A 7,855-nucleotide genomic window follows, 5' to 3' on the forward strand; every position below is an offset into this window, starting at 1 on the left:
AGGGAAATGGCCACAGGTAAAACGTGAATACATCGAAAAGTAAATGGTCTATGGGAAGGATAGATTCAAGACTGAGCAAACAAAAGTATGTTCGGCTACCGGAAATCGAATCCAGGCCTCGTGGCTGAAAGCCATGTCTCCTAACAGCTTTCCATTCTTTCTGACCGCCAGACAATCAGACTTGCAAGGCAAGCACCATAGTCACTGCCGTCTCTAGTAGTATCTGTGGAACCTGTTCCCGCGTAATTTACTAGTTTTCCCGCATGTACGAAATTGGCAGTTTTGGAATATTTAAAATGCATTGTCAGATGTGGGGTTCGAACCCACGCTCCCCTTCGGGAACCAAAGCTTAAATCTGGCGCCTTAGACCGCTCGGCCGATCTGACGCGTGGGGGCAAAATCTCTTCCGCCGTCGTTTCTAGGCACATCTCCAGAGCCTGACTGCGAAATTAGCGTGTTTTTTCCTTGTGTGAAGGAAATACGTTGGTTTTAGAGTATTTAAAACGAGTTGTCAGATGTGAGGTTGCACCCCACCCTCACTTTCGGGAACCACAGCTTAAATATGGTGCCTTACACCATTGTTTTCCGTCGCCATCTGTCGTAAGTGGAACGAGCAGAACTGTAGTTATCAACATTCACATTGACGCAGAGAAAACAAAAAACGACAGAAAAGGCCGTTCCCTAGCAACGGCTACGCTGTGCATTTCGCCCTCAGGGGAAGCTAGTGATATGCTCCAGGCGAACACCAAACTAACCAACTTAATATTGTGATACATAGGAAAATCAAAATCTCTTTAAGAGAATTTAAAAATCAAACGTTTAAGCAATATGAAAGCTAAAGTAATCCCACAGCTAAATTCAGTAGACCGTTCAGGTATGAAGAGTACAGTGACAGCGTCTACGAGAGGGAAGAACTGTTCACTGTCGTAATAGCAGAAGAAATCGATGTCGACTCAGAAGACGTAAGGAAGTGGTGATTAGCGTTAGATTGAAAGAACGCTCAAAAAGGCAAAGGTAAAAGGCAAAGATCGCATTCCTCCTGAAATTCTGAAACCAAGGAAGGAAGTGGCAACCAACGGATTAAACAAATTAATGTTTACAGTCTGCGAGAGTTGAGTCATACCATCGGACTTTTGGAAAAATATCATCTACACGATATAAAAAATTCCAATGAACATAAGAATGAAGAGAGAAACTGAGGATGTATTGGACGACAATCAGTTTGCCTTTAGGAAAGAGAGGCAAGTCTTGCGTTGAGGTTGAGATTAAAAATCAGGGTGAAAGATATCAATGATAAGATTCAGTGATGACATTGCTGTCCTTACTGAAAGTGAAGCGGAATTATAGGATGTGTTGAATGGAATGGATAGTCTAATAAGTACAGAATATGGATTGACATTAAAACGAAGAAAGAAGTAATAAGAAGTAGCAGAAATGAGAACAGCGAGATACTTAACATCAAAACTGGGGATCACGAAGAACACGAAGTTAAGGAATTCTACTATCTAGGCAGGAAAATAATCCTTGTTTGACGGAGGAAGGAAGACTGGTTCAAATGGTTCAAATGGCTCACATGGCTCACATGGCTCTGAGCACTATGGGACTCAACTGCTGAGGTCATTAGTCCCCTAGAACTTAGAACTAGTTAAACCTAACTAACCTAAGGACATCACAAACATCCATGCCCGAGGCAGGATTCGAACCTGCGACCGTAGCGGTCTTGCGGTTCCAGACTGCAGCGCCTTTAACCGCACGGCCACTTCGGCCGGCAAGGAAGACTGGCAGAGAAGGGAATTCTTGACCAAGATAAGTGTGCTAGTATCCAACATAGGGTTTAATTTGAGAAAGAAATTTCTGAGAATTTACATTTGGAGCACAAAATTGTATAGTAGTAAAATTTGGACTGTGGCAAACCGGAATAGAAGAGAATCGAAGCCTTTGAGATGTGGTGCTACAGAAGAATGTTGAAAAGTAGTGGAACTTATAGGGTCAGGAATGAGGAGATTCTCCGCAGAATCAGAGAGGAAAGGAATATGTGAAAACACTGACAAGGAGAAGTAACAGGATGATCGGACATCTGTTAAGACGTTGAGGAATAGCTTCCATGGTACTAGAGAAAGTTGTAAAGGGTAAAAACTCTAGAGGAAGACAGAGGTTGGAATATATCCAGCAAATAATTGAGCAAGTAGGTCGTAATTGCTGCTCTGCGATAAAAAGGTTGACACGGGACAGGAGTTTAATCTGGACACGGAAGCAGCAATGACGGAAAGGTTCAGGAGTGGTACGAAAATTTAGTGTGGAGGTATACAGTGATGACACTGCTGTCCTCAGTGAAAACTAGAAAGAATTGCGGAACCTGTTAAACAGGATGCACAGTCAACAGTGCACAGAAAAAAAAAAAAATGAAAGACGAAAATACGAGGTTCACTCCAAAAGAAATTCACACTATTCTTGTAAAGATACAGTTTTATTTCTGCATGTGTGAAAGTTTTACAGTGTGTAGATACATCCTTCCCGTTTGTTTTCAAACTTAGTTCAACCTGTTCCCGTGAGTGGCGCCGTTACAGCACGTCTTCAAGGTGGCTGCTACACTTGACGTTCGTCAGAAGCAACGTGCTGTCATAGAATTCCTGTGCTGTGAAAACGAGACAGTGGGAAACATCCACAAAAGGTTGAAAAAGGTGTATGGAGATGCTGCTGTCGATCGCAGTACAGTTAGTCGGTGGGCAAGCAGGTTACGTGATGAAAGCGGGCACGGCGATATTGAAGATTGTCCTCGCAGCGGCAGGCCTCGAACTGCACAGACTCCAGACAATGTGCAGAGAGTTAATGAATTGGTGACTGCTGACAGACGCATCACAGTGAACGAATTGTCACGCTACGTTGGGATAGGGGAAGGAAGTGTTTGCAGAATACTGAAAGTGTTGGCGTTGAAAAAGGTTTGTGCCAGGTGGTTCCCCAGGATGTTGACAGTTGCTTACAAAGAAACAGGAAAAACGGTATGCAGCGAACTTTTTGAACAGTACGAGAATGGTGGAGACGAATTTCTTACAAGAATTGTGACAGGTGATGAAACATGGCTCCATCATTTTTCTCCAGAGGCGAAGAGGCAATCAACGGAGTGGCATCATGCAAATTCACCCAAGAAAAAAAAAAATCAAAACCACACCTTCTGCTGGGAAAGTTATGACTACAGTGTTTTTCGACTCCGAAGGACTCTTGCTTGTGGACATCATGCCAAATGGAACCATCATAATTTTTGAAGCATATGTGATTACACTGAAGAAATGAAAGGTCGACTGAGTCGTGTTCGACCACATCGACAAAAGCAGGATGTTTTGCTGTTGCACGACAATGCACGGCCACATGTCAGTCAAAAAACCATGGAAGCGATCACAAAACTCGGATAGACAACACTGAAACACCCGCCTTACAGTCCTGATCTGGCTCCATGTGACTATCATCCCTTTGGGAAACTGAAAGATTCTTTGAAGATGATGACTCCGTTGTGCACGCTGCCAAACAGTGGCTCCAACAGGTTGGTCCAGAATTTTACCGTGCGGATATACAGGCGCTGGTTCCAAGATGGCGTAAGGCAGTTGAGAGGGATGGAAATTATGTGGAGAAATGAAAATATTGTTCCTAAAGGATGTAGCTACACGCTATAAAACTTTCACACATGTAGAATAAAAGATGGATTTAAAAAAAAATATAGTGTGCATTTCTTTTGAAACGACCCTTTTAAATAGGAGGACCAGAAATGAGATTAGCGAGAAAGTTAACATCATAATCGTGGAATATGGAGTAAACTAAGAGAAGGAATTGTTCTATCATGGAAGCAAAATAGTACATGATGGACGACGTATGGATATAAGAAGCAGACTGACACAGGGAAAGAGGACAATCCTCGCATGAGAGGACTTCTGTAAGGGGCAGTGAAATGAAAAATAGTCGAGACAAAACGGTCACTACCTCCATGGAAAAACGTTTGCGATTGCCTGCGTAACCATGATTGTACCCAGGCGTCTTCGTCCGAAGCAAATCATAATGACCGTTCTTTTTTTTTTTTACCTAAGGGTCGGTGCTCATTGACTTACTGGAATATGGCGGCATAATTAACGCAGAAATGAACCTGGACGTGGACCCTCTGCAAAAAAAGCGCACCATGACATTCAAGCGGCGAGGCTTGTTGACGGGCGGTATCATTCTGTTGTGGGATAATGATCGCTTACGTGTTGCTAAGGTTGTTTCGATTAGGTTGGAAAAATCTTGCTGAGGAGCCGTTACACATCTTCCGTATAGCCCCGATCGATTCCCATGAGATTTCCACATTTTTGACGTGATGGAGTGGTTCGAGTTGATGCGGTGCCCCCCCCCCCCCCCCCCCCCCCCGCCGCACCATACCTCGCCAGACCAGAAGCTGATCGAAGACAACTGGGTTGTGACTGAACGTGGCTCAGAGCTCATAGCTCCCCTCCCCGAAATTAACGGGAATAAGGTGACTTACGTGTTCAGATGTGGTGCCACCTTCCACCAGTGCCGTACCAAGGCGCAATTACTTCAACGTCAAGATGCGTCACCGATGATATCCGTGCCAATGTGGACATACCGGCTATTAGGTAAGTGGTCATAAGGTTCTGCATGACCAGTGTATATTGCAAGGCCAGATTTTCACGGATAGTGGCGAAGCTGCTATGTTCGCGAAAGCATGTTTGGCATGACGTTACCGTTTCATTGTCTTGCCAGGCTGAAGTTGTCGTCTACAGTACAGAATACTAATTCAATAATTCAATCCGAAAAGTAGTGCAGTTAGCATAATCACTCTCCCATTCCATTTAATTTATTAAATGTTTTCTATTGGCTGTGGATTTTGGTGCATTTGCTGTATGCATACCTGGTTTACGAACTACGTGTCTACGCGTTGCTAAGATGCTGTGTATTATCCTGTCCTATTTTTGATGTAATTATACAACGTGGAAGTTACATACTTTTATGCATTTAAACTTCATTGGCCATGGTTTGCAAAGTGCAGCCCTATCTCCGATAACTAATGCATTTGCTAACTTTCGTGCAACACTTGGCATCACAGATAGCTACCCCTGTTCCAAAACTTACAGACTACACTTCCTTGCACGAATATTACAGCCAGTGACCGAAGTTATGATGCAGTTGCTGTTCCGGAAGACCTGTTCGTGTTTCTAGAGAGTATAGCTATCCATTGTTTAACAACTGATCACGAACAAAGAAATTTTTCGCCGTTTCTTGCACGTCTTGATGAAACATAAGTGTTCAGTCATGCTACGATCTTATCAATAATTTTTCAGTTCAATCACTGACACACTATGCTTATAATTTTATGTCGCGCGATTATTTGCAAGCGTGTTCTGTCTCGTTAACTTTCAGTTGTTTCGTTGAAGCCAGAAGGACTGTTATAAGCCATAATTTAATTCAGGGCAAGTTAGGTTTAGTTTGCACTAATAAAACCGTTTCTAAAAGGAGCAGATACCTTTCACTTCACGTGCCCAAAAAATAAGAAAGTGAACAGAAGTTTTCACAAACTAAAGAAGCCGTTTTAGCTCCTTCTTAAACCACGTTTCTGAGGTACTAACAAGTGGAAAAAAATGTATCAAGAATTGTATCCAATGCACGTAAAGTTACAAAATGTAAAGGGCGCATAATGAATCAGTAAAACGAATTGTACCAAAAAATGTTAGTCTTTCACTGTTTTTTTTTAACTTAAAAGGTAGCAGTCCTATGCAGGAATGACAACGTCGCAGAAAGTTCTGTCATAACCGTTCAACCAATACCGATGTTGATGCATTGGATTTGGACTGTGCAGCCGCAGATACTCCATTTGTGCCATCGATACTGAAGAAGTGTATGCCTTTCGACCATCTTCCTATTGTCGATAAGTCTACTTTTAAGATGACTGGAATATATACGGCGGATGTGAAAGTGGAGCAAACTGGAGTTTCTGTGGCTGAATTACAGAAATCAAACGCCGGGAAAACTGAGTTGAAAAGTCCGGAGTTTTCCGAACAATTTCACAGGCAGCGAGAATTGCTGCTATAAGTTCTCTTCAGTTGGGTGTACAAGACGCGTCACATGACCTCACACGAAGGAATCGAATGGTGCAAGAAGAGAGTAACGAACCGGCTACGAAACAAGATCTTCTCTCTCGCCGTTCACCTTTTGTCTGAGCAGAGTGAGCAGATGCGTACAGTGAGATCAAAGTGAGATACCGTCCTGTATCTCAAAAACACTCGTAAAGTGTACACTGCAGGCCACTAAACCTGCAACATCACGAAGACCGCATTAATAAACATCAAAAGTGCCTGGTTACGCAAATGGTCAGCGTAACAGCACAGTTTAGGAAGGAGTGATGCCACTTACATTAAGTATATAAGAAATGATTATTCCTCGAATTTATCATTCAGAAATTGCATTGGAACGTTGTTTGTCAGATCGCATTAGGCCTCGAGCGAAATGAAAAAAGGCCTAATAGCACAAGTCAGAATTCGACAGTAGCTGGTCAATGTCCTTTTGCGACTGCAGTTTATCATTCTGCGTTGCTCAGGATCATACGAATGTGGCGGTCCTTAATCAACACCATGAATGATCCCAATGGCCTCACGAAACTAGAGCTCAAGTGGACAGACATATAGGGTGTAGTAAAAATGACGTGGCCAAACTTTCAGAAAACATAATTCCTCACTCGTAGACGAATAAAACGTATTCTGCGGACACGGGTCCGGAAATGCTTTACTTCCATGTTAGAGCGTATTTTCTACTTATCTTCGTAAACACATTAATCGTGGGAAATACGCACAGAAACAGAACGTACAAGCATTACACGAAACATTTTCTTAGATGAAACGTTTAAAATACCCTCTTGGCTACGATTAGTTAGAATGTACTGTTGAAAGTCGACGAAACCGTCAGTTTAATGAGTCCTGAGTATGCCCAGATAGATGTCACTAATGGATGAGATGTGACGGAGAACGATAGGAATGGTGACTCATTTCTCTTCGCCAAGAAGGAAAGACAATGTCACGACTTTTCGCTGAGCTTCGCCCCCACGGGTGAGCGGGAATGAATCATTGTCCCCATAATAAGTGTGTTAATCCTGTGTCTCCAAAAGTAAGGACAAATGTGTCATCCTGCGTGTCGTGCCCCATCTCTAATTCACTGTAGGAAAAAGAGTTTTGTGAATTGTATATATTACGAACGTTCTTTCTTTTTCAGCCCTACTGATATGAAATTCTTTGCAATGTTTGTCTTTTATGTTTGTATCATTTATTTGTTTCAACACTACGTAATTCAGTTGTTTATCAATGTTATGCTACATCATTTACTAACAAATTTATCATTACACTGTTTTGTAACTGATTAGATATTTGGATTGTTGTCAACGTGGGAATCTCAACTTGCTTTTTCGACCTCTTTGTAAACTACTAGTGCATTGGTGAATTCACTTGTGGTGTTTACTTTTATAAAAAATGTTTACATGTTGTGATATAATGCGTAGTTATTGTGTAACTGATTGGTTTTCTCATTTGTTTAGATTTAATTTCAAGCAAAAGTGTTTCGATGGAAATGGCAGATGTGTCTGTTTGTGTGGGCCTTACGTCAAATCTTGGTTACTTTGTAAACTAACATTAAGAGGATACCATAATATTGATAGGGAAGAGTGAACAGATGGCACTGTAACTAAATACACTATTTCCTGAATTGTGACTGCTTGTTTTCCATCTGAAGAGAGCTGGCCCGATTTTCTTTTCTGAATGCTTAAATTCTGTAAATGTCGCAATACTGAAATTGAACTGTATATGACTTGTAACATACGTAGGGGCCT

The 7,855-nt window shown here is 42.0% G+C and overlaps 1 non-coding gene across 1 annotated transcript; it reads right to left on the reverse strand.

Moving 5' to 3' along the window:
- Nucleotides 1-302: 302 nt before the first annotated feature.
- Nucleotides 303-386, reverse strand: Trnal-uaa. Its single transcript has one exon. It is a non-coding gene; the product is annotated as a tRNA-Leu (tRNA).
- Nucleotides 387-7,855: the final 7,469 nt, after the last annotated feature.

The sequence above is a fragment of the Schistocerca americana genome, chromosome 6, assembly GCF_021461395.2.
Source record: "Schistocerca americana isolate TAMUIC-IGC-003095 chromosome 6, iqSchAmer2.1, whole genome shotgun sequence".
Lineage (NCBI taxonomy): Eukaryota > Metazoa > Arthropoda > Insecta > Orthoptera > Acrididae > Schistocerca > Schistocerca americana.